This window comes from Lissotriton helveticus, chromosome 11 (assembly GCF_964261635.1).
Source record: "Lissotriton helveticus chromosome 11, aLisHel1.1, whole genome shotgun sequence".
Lineage (NCBI taxonomy): Eukaryota > Metazoa > Chordata > Amphibia > Caudata > Salamandridae > Lissotriton > Lissotriton helveticus.
Genome location: NC_136072.1, coordinates 251,884,167 through 251,903,204, shown reverse-complemented (window position 1 = coordinate 251,903,204; position 19,038 = coordinate 251,884,167).

The window sequence follows — 19,038 nt, the reverse complement described above, 5'->3', positions numbered from 1 at the left end:
AACGTGACACACGCCCCGTGGGGCGAGTTCCTGTGCCAGTGAAGATTGCCTTGGACGGTGACCTGCCAGTTGACCCCGTGACGAGGTTTGTGGGGTCCGTGATTGCTGGTGGGACCCTCGGTGACCATTTGTGGGCCCGGAAGCACGACAAAACAGTGCGGCCCTCTGAGGAGCGCTACCGGCAGGGGAATATTGTTGCGGCCCACGGAGGGCCCCGGATTTACCAAATTCAGGCAGCTCCTTGGGTGCCGGAGGCTGCACCCCACAGCATTACCTGCAGGTTTACCGTGCCTCTAGATTGGGCTTACCTGGACACGTCGAGGCGCATACGCAGCAGGGTGGGCGGCTGGTGGAGTCGGCCCGGCCTGGAACTATCATTGCACCCGCAGGAGGAAGGAGTGCTGACGCACTCGAGGTATCGCGTTTTTGATGGCGACCAAACCAGAGGTAGACAGACACCAACCACAAACCTCTAAAGGGGCAAGGCAGATCCAGACTCATAAATTGGACTGTTATGCAATGCCTAGGGGCTCCCCTACAGACTAAAAACAGGCCCAGTCGGTGGGGGGAGACTCCTCGGGCCCTATGGTCGAGCCAACGCTTTTGGATGTTATGGCGGACATAGATGGAATCAAATCATCGCTGGGACAGAAAATGGAATTGCTTGACAACAAATTGGACCCAGTCACAATAGAGGTCAACCTCATCTGGGCAGACCTCACGAAAGTAAATGAAAAAGTCAAGTCACTGGATATCAAGACTGTCAGTTTAACTGACGATGTGGCATTGCTCCAACAAGAAGTGAGAGACCTCAAAGCTTCTTGGGACCTGACTGAACGAAAGATCGATGAGTATGAGGGGAGAGCCCGGCGAAACAACATACGCATTCTTGGGGTACCCGAGAAATCCGGTAACCCAGCCCCGGACCTATTTGTATCCTTAAACACCTTAAGCCTAAGAGTCTGGGCAATTTTTTCACCATTGAACGCGTGCTCAGGGTGCCGGGAGGGCGACCCAGACCAGGAGCACCCCCGCACCCGATGATTGTAAGGGTGTTGAACTTCAGGGATACAGATGCGATCCTACAGGCAGCTCGCTCCAGGGCCCCCTACGGTATGAAAACGCCATCCTCTAATTTTTCCTTGACTTCACCCAAACTGTCCAGAAACAACGCCAGAACTTTCTTGTGGTGAAGAAAAAACTTAGAGACAAAGGGATGAAATATGCTATGATGTTTTTGGCACGATTGAGGGTGGAGGTTGAGGGGAGAGCCTGGTTTTTCGATAATCCGGAGGTGGCATCGGATTGGATTGACAACCGTCCCCCTGGAGGCCCGGAGGGACACGATCGACACAGAGAAAGTGCACCGCAGGAACAGGAATGAAGGAGACCGCATGATTCATGGGACTAAGGTGCACTGTCAGGTAGTGGGGCTTGACCCACAGCTAATTCCCCTGTTTGAACTTGTAGACTATGTGACATTTATAGGCTGAGGCGGCTTCGGGGAGACTGTCCGGATTTGGGTTGGGGGGGGAGACGGGACTTTGGCTTCCTCCTCATTACTACCTTTAGTTAACTAGTTGTCTAGAGTGTGGAAAGGCACATTGCCAGTTGGGGATGGGCGTAAGACATGAGCAGGGGTGCAGGGTGGGGTGGAGGGACATGGGGTTCATGTTGATCCCTGTTTTTGGGGGCGCACTGTTTTGGGGAATGTTTGTTGTTTTAGTTAGGTTTGCAACATCAGGTGACGGCAAAGTGTACGCGACGTTTCTATATCAGTTAAACGATGAGCGATAGAAAGGAATCGGGGATAAGAGTGCTGAGCTGGTATGTGAACAGATTGGGTGACAAAATAAAGGGGGGAATGGTTAATCAGTTTATCAGATGTCATTCACCAGATGTGGTACTTTTACAGGAGACACATCTGATTGGAAATAGGTGCATAGCCCTCCATAAAGGTGGTTACAAGCTGGTGGCGCATGCAGGTTTTACTACAGGGTCAAGGGGAGCCGGCATACTGGTAAAAACCTCATTTCCCCCGACTATTCAGACTACCTGGTCCGATCAGAGTGGGAGATATGTCGGTATATCTGGTCAGTGGGAAGGGAAGAAGGCTACCTTTGTCTCTATTTACGTACCACCTGGCCTACAGTCGGAGACATTTCAGAACCTGGGCTCCATTTTTTGACCCTGCCCTTGGGCCTCCTAGTGTTGGGGGGTGACTTTAACACAGTAATTATGGTGAGCTGAACCGGCACCCTGCTCGAACACTGAGACCGGCGCAGAGGTGGGTCCCCGAGCTTCTGGATAGAATGAGGCTGGTAGATGGCTGGCGAGTGCGCAACCCAGGTACTGCGCAGTATGCACATGTGTTGTGTGCACACCATAGCTTGTGTAGGATAGATTACGTTCTGGTCCCGGCCGCTCAGACTCACGCCATTCGGAAGGTGTGACACCTTGGGAGGGTCGTCTCGGATCACTCCCCGGTTTGGCTCCTAATGGAATCTGACCAGGTGAATGCAGGCAGAATAGCCCCTATCAGCCCGCGGCACCTGAGAGACCCTACCACAAAGAAAAGCATAGTTGAAGCCACGGATAGGTATTTCGGGAGAATCAGGGCACGGTGGACTTGGCACAGACCTTGTGGGAGGCGTATAAGACTGTTATCCGGGTGAAGGCTGTATCTCTAATTGCAGGGAAAAAGAGGGAATGGCAGGCTGACTTGAAAAAAGCTGAAGAGGAAGTGATGAAACTGGAAAGGGAGGTATCTCGTGCAGTGACCCCTGAGGGCCTTCACCGTTTGAAACTGCACCAGGATGAGTTTGGTAGTATTGCCAAAGACAGTGCCAGGGCACAGAACAAAGAGACTCAGAGTAGGGTATATGAGCACGGTGACATGGCAGGAAAACTGATTGCTTGGCTGGAAAGGAGGGAATGGGCATCAATGCTGGTACCAGAGTTACAGGGGAAAGACTCCAGTACTATCACAGACCCGCAAGCTATTGCCGACGTATTTGCAGACTATTATCGTGGGGTGTATAGCTTGGCGGGTGTATACACAGTAGCAGACAACAGGGAGATGATCAGGGATATCCAAATGCCCACGCTATCGAAGGAAAATCTCAATTGCTTGGAATCCCCGCTCACGGATGACAAGGTGGCGCAGGTCATCAGAGGAGTGCATTCCGGGAAAGCCTCGGGGCAAAATGGTATCCCCATAGAGCTTTATAAACTAAGGTCTAGTAGACTTACGCCATTATTTCTGCACTCTATATTTGTGAAAGCAAGGAAGAGGGGCAACTTCCGTATGATCAGCGAGTGGCTAATATAGTGGTCATCAACAAGGATGGCAAGCCTAAGGCAAGCTACTCGTCATACAGGCCCATCTCGCTGCTAAACGTGGAATCTAAAGTCCTGGCAAAGCTGCTGGCAATGAGATTGACTAAAGTCATTACCACCTTGATCCATCCGGATCAGCCGTGCTTTATGCCACATTGAAATACAGCGCTCAGTTTGCGAAAACTGCACGGTATGCTGGGTAGGACCCCGACAATTCAGTAGCCAGCAGCACTTGTGTCATTGGACGCCACCATGGCGTTCAAAAGAGTTGAATAGCCCTATATTTTTGCAGTACTGGACAAACTGGGTTTCAGACTGGAATTTACGAGCTGGGTACGCCTTCTGTATTCTGCTCCGATTGCCCGGGTGGTGGTGAACAATCGTAGGTTCCCTGACTTCCATCTGAGCAGGGGCACCAGACAGGGCTGTTCCTTATCTCTGCTACTTTTCACCCTGGCCCTGGAGCCGTTGGCGGCATGGGTCTGACAGGACCTTTCGATACGTAGAATACGATGGACATTGGAGTGGGAAGACAAAATGTCACTTTATGCAGATGACATTCTGCTCTACCTCACCAACCTGAAGGGGTCCCCGAGATGCTTTTTGGATGTGTTGGCAATTTTCGGGAGGTACTCAGGCTTTGCGGTAAATTGGTCTAAATTGGAGCTATATGTTCTTAGGAGTGACCAGCCGGTCATTCCGGACACTTGCCCGATACTGATTGCACCGGACGGTTTTAAATACCTTGGCATTTACATTGCGCTAGACCCGAAGCTCCGCTACACTAACAACCTGAGCCCCCCCCCCGTCAAGATTTAGAAGTGACGTGGCGCGCTGGAAGGCTATCCAACTCTCCTTGTTAGGTAGAGCAGTACTTTTTAAGATGATAGCGTTGCCCCGGTTTCTGTACGCTCTGCAGAACACAATGGATTTGGTTCCTGCATCCTACTTTAAAGAAATAGAGGCTCTCCAGAGACAACTACTCTGGGATGGTAAGCCTTTTCTAAACTTACCCTTCCCTGGTATGACGGGGGAATAGCATTGCCGGACTTAAGGAAATATTACTGGTCCTCCCAGCTAGCGGCGGTGAATCACAGGATATACGGACCCCCAGGTGATCCTGGATATGCCATGGACCAATGGCAGTTGCCCGGGGGAGACTACACCAGGGAGCTGTATGCCGGGCCCCGCAGATACCCACTCACAGGACCTACGGTGCATGTTCAAGTTCAAGTTCAAGTTCAAAAATGTGTATAGCGCACTACTCACCCAGAGGGTCTCAAGGCGCTTGAGGGAGGGGGGGTGCTTTACTTATCGAATATCCAAGTTTTTAGTTGTTTTCTGAAGGAGAGGTGGTTCTGTGTAAGGCGGAGGTCGGAGGGGAGAGAATTCCAGGTCTTGGCCGCTAAGTAGAAGAAGGATCTTCCCCCCATGGTGGATCTTTGGATGCGTGGAATAGCGGCGAGGGCTTGATTGGACGATCGTAGTTGGCGGGTGGGGGTGTAAAAGGACAGGCGCGTGTTGAGGCATTTGGGTCCTAGGTTGTAGAGGGCTTTGTGTGCGTGGGTGAGGAGACGGAACGTTATTCTCTTGTTGACGGTGAGCAAGTGGAGGTCTTTTAGGTGACCGGAAATGTGAGCCTGGCGGGGGATGTCTAGGATGAGTCTGGCTTAGGCGTTCTGGATGCGTTGGAGTTTTTTCTGTAGTTTGGCTGTCGTTCCGGCGTAAAGGGTGTTTCCGTAGTCCAGTGGTTCGTTGGTATGGGTGCGTTTCCCAGGGCCGGTGGCCACCATGAGTCGTCCCAGGCGGAGGGGGATGATCCTAAGATGAGGACTTCCGTTTTGTCCGAGTTCAGTTTTAAGCGGCTGCTCTTCATCCAATCGGCTACTTCTTTCATCCCTTCGTGTAGGTTGGTTTTGGCGGTGTTTGGGTCTTTGGTGAGGGAGAGGATCAGCTGGGTGTCGTCTGCGTAGGAGATGATGTTGAGGTTGTGTTGGCGTGCTATGGATGCGAGGGGACTCATGTATACGTTGAAGAGGGTAGGACTGAGTGATGATCCTTGTGGTACGCAGCAGATGACTTCGGTGGCCTCTGATCTGAAAGGGTTGAGGCGGACTCTCTGGGTTCTTCCGGCGAGGAACGAGATGATCCAGTCCAGTGCTTTTCCTTGTAATCCGACGTTGTTGAGGCGTTGTATAAGGCTGCTATGACAGACTGTGTCGAAGGCTGTGGAGAGGTCAAGTAGGATGAGGGCAGCTGTTTCTCCATTGTCCAGTAGAGTTCGAATGTCGTCTGTTGCTGCGATGAGGGCGGTCTCGGTGCTGTGTTTGGCTCGGAAGCCGGACTGTGAAGGGTCGAGGGATTTGTTGGATTCGAGGAAGGTGGCAAGCTGGCTGTTGGCGGCTTTTTCAATGACTTTGGCAGGGAATGGGAGGAGCGAAATGGGGCGGTAGTTCTTAAGTTCAGTGGGGTCTGCTGTGGGTTTCTTCAAGAGGGCGCTGAGTTCGGCATGTTTCCAGCTTTCCGGGAAGGTAGCGGAGTTGAGGGAGCAGTTGATGACGTCTCGGAGATGGGGTGCGATAATGGAGTCTGCTTTGTTGAAAATGTGGTGAGGGCAAGGGTCGGTTGGCGATCCTGAGTGGATGGAGTTCATCAGGCGGATGGTGTCTTCAGTGGTGATTGGGTTCCAGGCGCAAAGGTTGTTGGAGGGGGGTTTTGGTTCGGAGGAGGGTGGGGTGGACTGGTCTCCAAAGCTGTTATGTATGTCAGCGATTTTGTTGTGGAAGAACGAGGCTAGAGAGTCGCAGAGGTTTTGGGAGGGAGTGATGTCGTTGGTGCCGGCGGTGGGGTTGGTAAACTCTTTGACGATGTTGAATAGTTCCTTGCTGTTGTGGGCGTTGTTGTTGAGTCGATCCTTGAGAACTGATTTCTTGGTGTATCGGATCAGTTGGTGGTGTTTGTGGGTGGCGTTCTTGAAGGTGGTCAGGTTGTCAGTGGTTGGGTTTATTCGCCAGGCTTTCTCGAGGGTGCGGCAGATCTTCTTGGATTTCTTAAGGTCATCATTGAACCAGGGGGCTTTTTTGCTACCTTGCTTGATTTGATGGTTTTTCAAGGGTGCTAATTTGTCAGCGCTGTGGGTGATCCATTGTGTGAGGTTGGTGGCTGCTTGGTTTGGGTCCGATGATTTGGCAGGAGGGTTTTGGTGAAGTGATGTGAGGAGCTGGTCGGTGGTAATTTTGTTCCAGTTTCTGCGGGGAATTGGTTGAGGGTGGTTGTGGGTCGTGGTCTTATTGTAGTTGAAGTGAACACAGCTGTGGTCCGTCCAGTGGAGAGCTGTGGTGTGCTTGAAGGAGATGTGCTTGCTGGAGGTGAAGATTGGGTCGAGCGTGTGCCCGGCATAGTGGGTGGGGGTGTCAACGAGTTGTTTGAGTCCAAGGTTGGAGAGGTTGTCTAGAAGGGTGGTGGTGTTGCTGTCGTTGTTCTTTTCCAGGTGGAAGTTGAGGTCACCCAGTAGGATGTAGTCCTCTGAGGGGAGGACGTGTGGGCTGATGAACTCAGTGATGTCTTCGCTGAATTGTGTGCGGGGTCCTGGTGGCCTGTAGATGAGGGTGCCTCTGAGTGTGGTCTTGGGGTCGGTGTGGACCTGGAAGTGAAGGTGTTCGGCAGATGCGAGGTTTTCGTCGGAACTGGTCGTGATGCGGATGGTGTTCTTATGGACGATGGCGATGCCTCCTCCTGTTTGGTTGATGCGGTCCTTTCGGATGATCTTGTAGCCGTCCGAGATGGCTATGGCGATGTCGGGCGTTGATGAGGCGTTCATCCAGGTTTCTGTAAGAAAGGCGACGTCCGGCGATGTGGTGTCGAGTAGGTTCCAGAGTTCAATGGCGTGTCTGTGGACCGAGCGGGTGTTGAGCAGGATGCACTTCAGGTGGTTAGTGTCGGAGCTTTGTGAGGAGTTTGAGGGTTTGGTGTGGGCTCTGATGCAGTTGAGCTTGCAGGAGTGGCATGTGAAGGGTCCATGGGTGTGTCCTGGGGCGGCTTGGTAGCAGTCTGGGAGACGGCCGGGGTTGAGTGCTGAGAGGGTGACAGCGTCGTACGTTATGCGGGTGGATTGGGTTTTGCGGGGGCCAGGGGGTCTGGCGCTGGGCGCGGTCCAGGCGCGGACGGGCGTAGACGGGCTTACCTTTGGCGCGCCTTCGGCGCGCATGGTGCGCGTGGACGCTGCGTGTTTGTGACTCTGCCATAAGTGGATAGTGGATGGGGGCGGGGCGAGGGAGGAGCAGCTGGGAGGCGGGAGCGGGGTGCGAGGCTCGGTGGAAGCTGGAGGGAGCGGGGGTGGGGCAACGGGGGAGCAGCGGCAGGGACGGGCTAAGGGCACAACAAAATGGGCGAGAACATGCTCAAATTGGAAGACACAGGCACAAAGGGGGTCGCGTGCACAGAAATAAACAGTGGCACAAATGGCTGGCAGTAATCAAACAATGCAGCAGGCGATATCAATGGCACAAGCAATGCGCAATACCAGACAGCAACAGGATGGCACTAATCAAACAATGCAGACTAATCAAGCTAATTAAACAAGGCGTTATCAATGGCACAAGCAATGCACGATACCAGTCAGGATGCAGGGGATACTACGATCGAAGGCAGGCAGGGAGGGACGAGCTGCGAGTGGAGCGACTGGTTCTGACCAGGTCAGGACGGTCACAGCTCCTAGACTCGCGGGACCAGCTTACAGTATGTTTGTGGGAGGGAGGAGCAGCTGGGAGGCGGGAGCGGGGTGGCGAGGCTCGGTGGAAGCTGGAGGGAGCGGGGGTGGGGCCACAGGAGAGAAGCAGCAGGGACGGGCTAAGGGCACAACAAAATGGCCGAGAACAGGCTAAAATTGGAAGACACAGGCACAAAGGGGGTGGCGTGCACAGAAATAAACAGTGGCACAAATGGCTGGCAGTAATCAAACAATGCAGCAGGCGATATCAATGGCACAAGCAATGCGCGATACCAGACAGCAACAGGATGGCACTAATCAAACAATGCAGACTAATCAAGCTAATTAAACAAGGCGTTATCAATGGCACAAGCAATGCACGATACCAGTCAGGATGCAGGGGATACTACGATCGAAGGCAGGCAGGGAGGGACGAGCTGCGAGTGGAGCGACCGGTTCTGACCAGGTCAGGGCGGTCACAGCTCCTAGACTCGCGGGACCAGCTTACAGTAAGTTTGTGGGAGGGAGGCGCAGCTGGGAGGCGGGAGCAGGGTGGCGAGGCTCGGTGGAAGCTGGAGGGAGCGAGGGTGGGGCCGCGGGGGAGCAGCGGCAGGGACGGGCTAAGGGCACAACAAAATGGGCGAGAACAGGCTCAAATTGGAAGACACAGGCACAAAGGGGGTCGCGTGCACAGAAATAAACAGTGGCACAAATGGCTGGCAGTAATCAAACAATGCAGCAGGCGATATCAATGGCACAAGCAATGCGCAATACCAGACAGCAACAGGATGGCACTAATCAAACAATGCAGACTAATCAAGCTAATTAAACAAGGCGTTATCAATGGCACAAGCAATGCACGATACCAGTCAGGATGCAGGGGATACTACGATCGAAGGCAGGCAGGGAGGGACGAGCTGCGAGTGGAGCGACCGGTTCTGACCAGGTCAGGACGGTCGCATGCCGTCAATGTGTGGCACGCAGCCAACAGGCACCTCAAGTGGGAAGGGAAGTTCACACTGGGTACCCCGCTTTGGAACTCGGAGAGGCTGGGAAGTCTATGGAAGTCTAAGGGGTTTGACAAGTGGGACCTCATTGGGATCAAACGCGTCAAAGACATCTGGGGGGGAACAATACACATATTTGATGCTCTTAAGTTGCAGAGCCAATTGAATGACAGTGAGTACTTCCGCTTCCTTCAGGTCCGACATGCGCTGCTCACACACATCCCCAGAGGCACCACACTTCCAGACGCTTCACCCCTTGAGGACAGAGTGCTAGATGGTTATCTTCCCGAGAACACTATCTCTCTAATATATAAGAAGTTGATAAACAACATGGAAGACCCGTTAGTTACTGTCAGACGGCACTGGACTGAGGACGGCCTGGAGTTAGATGATGAGGACTGGCAGGAGGCGGTCTCTTCCGCACTGGTGGTGGCAATCCAAATGAAGCTAAGGTTGGTGCAGCTTAAGATACTACACATGTCATATGTCACGGAGCCCTGTTTAGTCTGGATGGGTCGCTCAGAGGGCGGAGAGTGAAGGAGGGGTTGCGGAGAACTGGGGACGTTCACACATATACTGTGGCACTATCAAAATGTACAAGCATATCGGGGAGAAGTTCACCGCACGCTACAGGCAAACCTGGGGATAGATTTACAGCCAGAGCCGATAGATGCATCCTGAATGTCTGGGAGCCCACAGACCTAAACACATACAAAACGCAATGGGTGACGTTGGCATTTATGATCGCAAAGCGGAACATCGCCCAACTGTGGGGAGCCAGCCAGCCGCCCCAGATAGAGAAATGGAAGGAGGATTTGGACTGGTGTATGTTCAGGGATAGATCAGTCTATTCTGCCAGGGGTTGCCTGGGGAAGTGGGGCAGGGTCTGGGAGGCGTGGAATCATTACAGGGGTGATATTTGTGATCAACCAACCTGTCAGGAAGAAGTGGAAGCGCACGAGTCCGCTTGATCCACTAAATATTATCATTGTACATGTTTTATAATGTATGGAATGTCACTAAGGAATACTGAAGACTCATAAGTATGTCACCTGATGTGCTTAATTTGTTGACTGAACTGTTTAATAAAAAGATTTTTTTTTTAAAACAGGTCCCCGTCGGGTCCTATATTAATGTTCTTCATCTCAGTTATAAAAACACTGCTTAATTTCTGACAATTAAAGTGAAACATGTTAAGGCAAGCCATGTCATGGATTCAGTTACTGTTTATATGTCACTATTTATTTAATCGTGCATCCCCTATCAGTGTTAGATATTTCCAGGATGCTGTGTTTCTGTATTTTTTGGTTCAGCATATTACTCTTGTATAGTGCATATTTTGAAATAAGTTGTCTCCCGGTGTTTATCAACTATAGGCCACGAATGAGAGCTCCGGAGTTGAGGCTGAAGGAAGTGTAAGTTTCTAACAGTACCTGTCAGTAGGTCTTCAAGTAGTCCAGAATACATGGCTATTCAATCCTTGGCCTTTCAGCAGAGTACACAGATCAGTTGTGATTCTGTGCAAATGTGTGTGAAGGAGTGTGAAGCAGATAAAGAGTTGTCAAAATATTAACAAGGCGAAAGTACGGGAAAATGCAGTGCTTGCAGATGAGAAGGTACGTTGTGTGTTTTGAGGGTTGTGAAGTGAAGGATATGTGAGGAAGTGCATTCAGAAGGGAGAGCAAAGATGGCACTGAGAGAAGAGATGGTGTGTAAAATACACAGATAGGCGAGATGTGGAGAAATGAGAAAAATGGCATACATATCTAACATAGAGTGAGCATAACATCAGTGATTGAGACACTCTGAAGACTACTAACCCTACCAGAGGCCTCACTCATTTTTTATTCAGTCTCACGATTTAAAATATTTTCAATATTATTGTTTACAACAAATTATTAATTATTTACAACAAAATTGATGTTGTTAGTCATTTATACTATACAGCTAACAACCACTGACAAATCCAACAGTACTGGCCTGGTTTAGGTGTGTGTCTGTTGTTGTATTATATATCTGGATGCAATAACAGGAAGTTTAGAGAGTAAGCAAATACCTTCCAGGGGGCACACTATGGAAATCACAGAAATCTAGTTTATGTGTTTAAGCCACACCCTTTAGTGCATAGGCCAACCCTCATTTAAAGACACCTGCTTACTTTTTTATTCCCACATATAGCCCTGACAGAGAAATACAAGAGAATAGATAAAGGGGGACACAGAGCTAGAGATAGACATAGAGACAGAAATAGAGATAGAGATAGAGACAGAGGTACACATACAAAATAGAGATGGATTCAGGGATAGAGAAACATATAGAGATAGAGAGAGAGAAAGATAGAGACAGGGGTCCACATACGAGATGGATACAGGGATAGAGATAGTGATAGAGATAGATACATATAAAATTAGCGAAAGAGACCGAGGTACACATACAAAATAGAGATGGATACAGGAAAAGAGATAGAGATAGCGATGGAGACACAGAGACAGAGGTACTCCTACAAAATAGACATAGATACAGGGATAGAGATAGAGATAGAGATAGAGATAGAGATAGAGATAAAGATAGAGATAGAGATATAGAGATAGAGACACAGAGACAGAGGTACACATACAAAATAGAGATGGATTCAGGGATATAGATAGAGATACATATAGAGATAGAGAGAGAAAGATAGAGACAGGGGTCCACATACAAAATAGATATGGATACAGGGATAGAGATAGTGATAGATATAGATACATATAGAGATAGCGACAGAGATAGCGACAGAGACAGAGGTACACATATAAAATAGAGATGGATACAGGAATAGAGATAGAGAGACAGAGACACAGAGACAGAGACACAGAGACAGAGGTACACATACAAAATAGAGATGGATACAGGGATAGAGATACAGATACATAAAGAGATAGCGATAAAGACAGAGATACACATACAAAATAAAGATAGATACAGGGATAGAGATAGAGGTAGTGATAGAGACAGAGAGACACAGGGACAGAGGTACACATACAAAATAGAGATGGATACAGGGATAGAGATACAGATACATAAAGAGATAGCGATAAAGACAGAGATACACATACAAAATAAAGATAGATACAGGGATAGAGATAGAGGTAGTGATAGAGACAGAGAGACACAGGGACAGAGGTACACATACAAAATAGAGATGGATACAGGGATAGAGATACAGATACATAAAGAGATAGCGATAAAGACAGAGATACACATACAAAATAAAGATAGATACAGGGATAGAGATAGAGGTAGTGATAGAGACAGAGAGACACAGGGACAGAGGTACACATACAAAATAGAGATGGATACAGGGATAGAGATACAGATACATAAAGAGATAGCGATAAAGACAGAGATACACATACAAAATAAAGATAGATACAGGGATAGAGATAGAGGTAGTGATAGAGACAGAGAGACACAGGGACAGAGGTACACATACAAAATAGAGATGGATACAGGGATAGAGATACAGATACATAAAGAGATAGCGATAAAGACAGAGATACACATACAAAATAAAGATAGATACAGGGATAGAGATAGAGGTAGTGATAGAGACAGAGAGACACAGGGACAGAGGTACACATACAAAATAGAGATGGATACAGGGATAGAGATACAGATACATATCGAGATAGCGATAAAGACAGAGATACACATACAAAATAGAGATGTATACAGGGATAGCGATAGAGATAGAGGCAGGTGTGAATGTTGCAGAGAAAGAGACAGTTGAATAGAAAAAGTTAATTCATACATGTTGTGTACCCTGTCCACACAGACCAGAACACAGCAGAGGAGGATATCAAAGCGCATTTGTTCTTGCCATCAAAAGAGAGAGGGCTGTGTGAACAAAGGTCGAAGTGCACCGCATTTCACATACTGCCCCTATGTAAATGAATGTGCCCTGTGATATCACTTGATGCTGTGCACGTGCCACGGTTATCAGCGTATACGTGACGTGCTGGTGCTAAGCAGAGAACGAGGATTGAACCAACTGAATGTGTTTCGAAGGCGGAAGACAATACACGGTCTTCGCACTAGCATTGATAATACTTATTCTGACGCAAAAAATGAAATGTAATTATCGTTAGACCTTATATAGAAAATCAATGAGGCAACGTTTATAAATAATACCTGCACACAAATATATATAAAAAAGTAAAGCAGGTGTTTGGAGTGGGGGCTATAATTTGATCAGTCTGGGTAATCGCGCGCCTTTTATGCCTCCCCAAATGTCTCGCGAATATCTGCAACTCGCGTTAGTTGTTTCTGCGCGGCGAGATATAACCTACACACGCTCTTTCCACCATATATCCGCACTCACCGTGCTCGACTTAATTAAGCTATTTGGAGCTTAATGCTGGAAGCCAACGGGAGCGCAAGTGGATTAACAGTGAACAGTTCTCCTATTTTCGGGACGGTGCGTAATTACCTCACTGGAAGCACATATTAATTTTTGATGCTTGCGAAACACACGCTCACTCTACTAACGGTTTGGCGATGCTCTCCCCGGTTCTTGCGCAAAGTGCGCAGAGAATGCGCAAAGAGCGCACCGGAGACCACTGGGCCGCCTCACGGTTCTCTCCAGCGTCATTGACGGGTGCATCCACCGCGCAGTGGAGGGGGTGGTGACAGGCATATGGATGGCCTTGATGTCTCATTTAGAGGCATTCATCAAGTGTGCCCGAGACGGTCCACGTCTCACAATGCAAGTGTATTGTCTACCAAGACGCCAGGTCGCAGCTCATTGTGCAGGAGGGGTCATTACTAATTGAATTGCGGTCTCCCCTTCACTTCCCCCGAGTCAGGTCGCCAGAGGGGGTAAGTGCCTGGGTTCAAGCAGTGACATCCCTCCGGGTGTTGCAGAGAACATGCTAAAACACCGCCACGGCACAGCAACACAAACCAAACAAAATCTGCAAACTGCCTAATGGAATTATAAAACCTGATGGAAACGACTTTGACAAGAATCCTTTACAAGTTTAATGTCGCGTCTCTGGCTAAGATGGCGCCGGTGTAATTGACGGAGCCATGCTGTTCGGGGGGCGATTTGCATTTTCCAAACCATGATCTAATATTTGCTCAAACCAAAGATGAAACAGTTCTGGTCGCTTGACCTCTCGGAGTCCAACTTAATTTATCACCTTTAATTTTATTAAAAAGGTGGGCCCCCATCAATCATAACGATTTCCCGTGGAGTGACCGTATATTCCCATAAAATATGTCAGCCCGTGAAAAATGCACATATTTTCGCCTTCATCTGAAGTCTATCAATTTCTGAAACCCCATATGCGCTACTTTTTTAAGCACTGTAATCGCAGAGGGCGATGCTTAACACTGACCTAACTCGCTGGGAATGTACAACTGACACCTTTTTTTTAAGTTATAGACGCCCTCTTCACTTTTGTACTTGTTTTTTCAACCACGTTCATGAAGAGTAAATTTCAAACCGACATTTCTTTTTTCGCATTCTTTGGTGACTATTATTCGTTTGTTGGACTCAAATAAAAGCTAAAAGTAGGAATAGATGATACTGTCCCTCGCTTCAATAAAAATGAGTCAAATGCCACTTTTTCTAGCTCAATAATGCAGGTCACATGCACAATCTTTCCGTGGTATTTCTCTTTAACGTGTTTCGTGGTATCTTCTAGCGCTGCATGTGCACTTCTATTGTTTCGAAGAGTTAACTGTAACAGGTGTTGCTACTACCATATTTAACGGAGATCGGTTAGCACCACAACTAAAAGCAATGCTTATTCGGTCCCGAAAGCATCTCAGCAACTGACCTGAAAGTCACAGCTGATGTCAGCAGCGAGCGTTCAATTTAGCCAGAAGCCGGATTTACGGCGCATCTTCCCTGCGTGCAAGAAGAAATAAAAAACGACCTAGGAAATCCTGTTAGACTTAATGAAGTTATTTACATGATTTTATAAAATGCCACATCCGATCAGGGGGCATCAATTCGAATTTGGGTCCCTTCTTGTACCTGACGCAGGTGATGTTGTTTCGAGCATCTGAGTGACAGCGGGGGTGAGAATAAAATCAAATAAAAACTAGTAATGCCAGAGTCTATCCGTGCAATTAAACTTGGAAGGATGGGACCACCTCCCGCAAAAACACAAGCACGCGCGCGCCGCGCGCACACGCACGCACACACACATTGGCACACACACAAACACAAATCACCCAAAAAGGTAAAAGCCTTCATTTATCTCTTCTCCGAAGCCTGTCGAACATTTCATTAATTTACAATTTATGATTGTTTGACAAATATTATAAAGTATGTAAATACGAGCGGGGTAATGTCTTTTCGGCGGGGGACGAGGAAATGACCCAGGATGTGCGTGGCTGCTAGATTACACACGAGCCGCCATCTATCTGTTATCAAACTGTGCTCCCCACTCGTTGCGGCATATTGTGCAAGTGACAAGTGAAATAGTGCAGATAAACCAATGGTTTAAAACGTAATAAAGGCAACATCCATTTGCATTTTTTACATTTTATTACCTAGGTAATTTACTATGACACATTCCCAGTTGGGATTTATGAAAACACTTTAAAGCAATTATATAAAGTGTTCAGCTTTTGAGGCGTCGGATATTGAAGAGTTCAAAAGATAGCAGAACATTTTTATACTGTGTTCCACCATACAAAACTGCAATAATTTTGTATGACAATGCTTTAATGGCATTTTAGAAAGAACTACTTTTTTTCTTCATTAAACGAATATAAAAGAGTTCACTTCAAATAGGCAAGTGAACAAAGCATAAATGAATCCCTACTCTCTCTTTCGTATCTTTTTGTAAGATTAGATGTGTATACCCTGGTGTATCTTTGTGTGAGTTTATGTATTTAGTGTACAAGGAGGCTTGCTCGAGAGTTGCAGATTGTGCACGAAACTCGTCGTAAGTATTCGAATTACGTGGCAAAGGCAACAATCGCCATATAATGACCAATGTATTAAAACATAAAACTTCCATTCCGTTTTGAGCATATAAAGCAGGATAAACAGTAAGTCAGAATGTGGTATATTTGAACTCTCTTTAGCGGTGGACATTGGACAATTATGAGCATAAAACGTCATTTTCTTTCATGCCTTCGGTAATTCTGTGTTTTTTCAATGTGTTTCGAGAGGGCACTTTTGTTACTTCTTGGCGTAGTAACTTCGCAGATGCACACATGAGTGGGAAGGGTAGCCACTCTCGTGTTTGAAGTTAGAGGGTCTGCCTCCTTCCCCCCAAAACATCGAGGCCCTTCCAGTGGTGCGTGGAAGAAGCCCCACTGACAGGCCCCAGCAGAGGGGGGATTCTCTCAGAGAGACTTATTGCCTCGAAACCTCTTCCCACCAGACATATTAAACCCGATACCCTAAGAAAAACAGGCACTTGTCAAAAGTGAAGTCTTATTTGTGGGGGTGACCTCGTGCAGGGGCGCAGAGGCTGCTGATATTTCACTCTCAGGGATGACTGCTTTGAAAGTATCCGCCACAACCCGACCACAGGGGCATTGTAGAGAGTTTGGCTGGAGTTGGGGAGTTCGCGAACTTCCCGCCAACACCCCCTTTCAACCCCGGGGAGCAACACTTCATTAGACCTGTACAGTAGCCTCCTGGAAGGAGGCGGGGCCTTGACGTCCGCCGGGGCCTTTTTGAGGTATTATACGCTAGTGACGCAGCTGCATTTCCCGTTTGACCTTGTCTGCGTGACCCGGCGCACAATTGTCTGGCTGCTAATAGGGAAAGCTGGAAGGCAAATAGCTCCCTGTCGAGCAACATGTGGCCAGCATACTTGCTGCCCAGTTATGCCAACTATTGCAATAGAATATCCCAAAACATGCTTCAAATGTTTTCTTTACGGTTAGCATACCTTCGGAAAGACCCATTAAACGTTTTAGAGGGGGGAGGAGCCAGCAGGGGTCCGAACCACAGGTAGCCTCTGCAGAGGGGTGTGTTTACATTCTCCCCCTCCGCTGCTAGTGTGAGAATACGTGTTTAAATAACACTCTTCAGCTACCACTTAACTATCACAACACTGATCCCAAGGACCCAGGCAAACACCAGCGCGCTGTTTCGGTTCCATTACTTTTAACATACACAGCAAGGAAGTCCATAATCCTCCAGTAGTTACTTTATGTATGTATTGCACCGGGGCTGGCGGAAGGCGAGGCCGTCCTTAGAACGGTGTCAGGACGTGAACTGGAAACATGCCTTCTTCTTCTTCTTCCTTTTTCTTCTTCCTTTTTCTTCTCCCTTTTTCTTCCTTTTCTTCTTCTTTTTCTTCTTCTTCCTCTTTTTTTCTTCTCCTTCTCCATCTTTTTCTTCTTCCCATTCTTCCTTCTTCTTCTTCTTCTCCTTCTTCCTTCTTCTCCTTCTTCCTTCTTCTTCTTTCTTCGTCATTCTTCATTCTTGTTCTTCTTCGTCTTTTTCGTCTTTCTTCTTCTCCTCTTGCTCATCAGTATTATTTTATTATTGTTACTATCATTATTGCTGTTATTACCTTTTTGTTCATTTTGTTAGTGCTGTTATTATTAATTTTTTGTTATTATTGTTATTGTTGTTATCGTTACATTTTGTTGTTCTTATCACTATTGGCAGTTGGAGTAATTCAATGTTATTATTTGGGGAAAAAGGGGGTGTTCTTTTTCTGATAAACTGAAATTGAATATGATTAAAACAGATGTAGACATTGGGTTTGTTTCACCAAAAGGAGACAAACAATACAAGTGACTGGTACGGAAATATCTCCTGCACTGATGGTGTCTGAACCAGTTTGTAAACTTTTTGGGAACCGATTTTCATTTGTTCTTGAAAATGTCCAGTTGCCTGAGCTCGGTGTCCTCCTCGGCCGTGGTTGGGACACATCACGCCATGAAAGTGGAGTGATTGGCTCGGGTTACAGTAGTTTGCTGCGCCCAAAAGCAACACGTTTTGTTTGCAAGTTTGAAACCAGCGAAAACATAAGTGCCGGCCCGCTCAAGTGCCAAGTGCGCATCGAAGGATAGCGCCTTCTGTAAACAATGGAAGGCAACAAAGAACTCGCCATTGTGTCTGGTGTGGTGGTGGGGGGGGGGGGGGGGGTATAAGTACCCCTCTAGCCCCCACTCCTCACCCATTGTATCTGAATTGCCATGTTTTCATGACTTATAGTATATGCAAAAACAAACTTTCCCGCAGTGTTATTTTCTTGTATGCCCGTCAGGCGCTATTCTTCACGAAAGCCAGATGATTTTTTAAAAAGAAAAAAAAAAAGTTGAAGGGGAAAAAAAAAAACAACACCCAGAAATGATGAATCGCACCGCATAGCTAAATGGCTGCGGGGCGCGTTTACCGATTCATAAGCATTTATTCTCGGTGATATATGGCCGCAGCCCTAAATCTGAAGAGCTTTCTGTTCCAAGGTGCAAATGGCTCCCTTTTTTTCTTGCAGTAAACCTTGCTGCATTAGCAGTGATTGATTTCGAGCGCAATTCGTCCCAGAGTGCTATTTTAGAGGGGCAACACCGGCTTTTGGAGATTAACTGGGGAGTCTGTACATATTAATGAACCTGGGAGATATACTAACGTTTTGGTAATTTAGTTATGTGTGTCTGAAGACGTCTTCGTTATTTTCCGTTAGACCCCCGCGGTTGTTATACATTGAATTTTAAAAAAAAGCGCTTTCCCGGGCATCATTTTTCCTGTTCCAGGGACGACTAAACGGCATTTAATGTGAAAAACAAATGTTGACTTCTTTCTTGGAGGGGAGTGCTTGCCTGCAACTCTTTCCGGGTTGCTCCAGGTCAGCCGTGTGCTGTGACGATTCTGCGAGGTCAGACTAAGAAGCCTGGGGCGCGTGACAGGGACAAAACTGGGTCTATGTAGAGCAAGAAAAGCACGCACGCCGTTTATTAGTGTTAAAATATCGGGATTAGGTCGTTAAAATAGAAACGCTAAAAAAAAGTGGAAAAAAT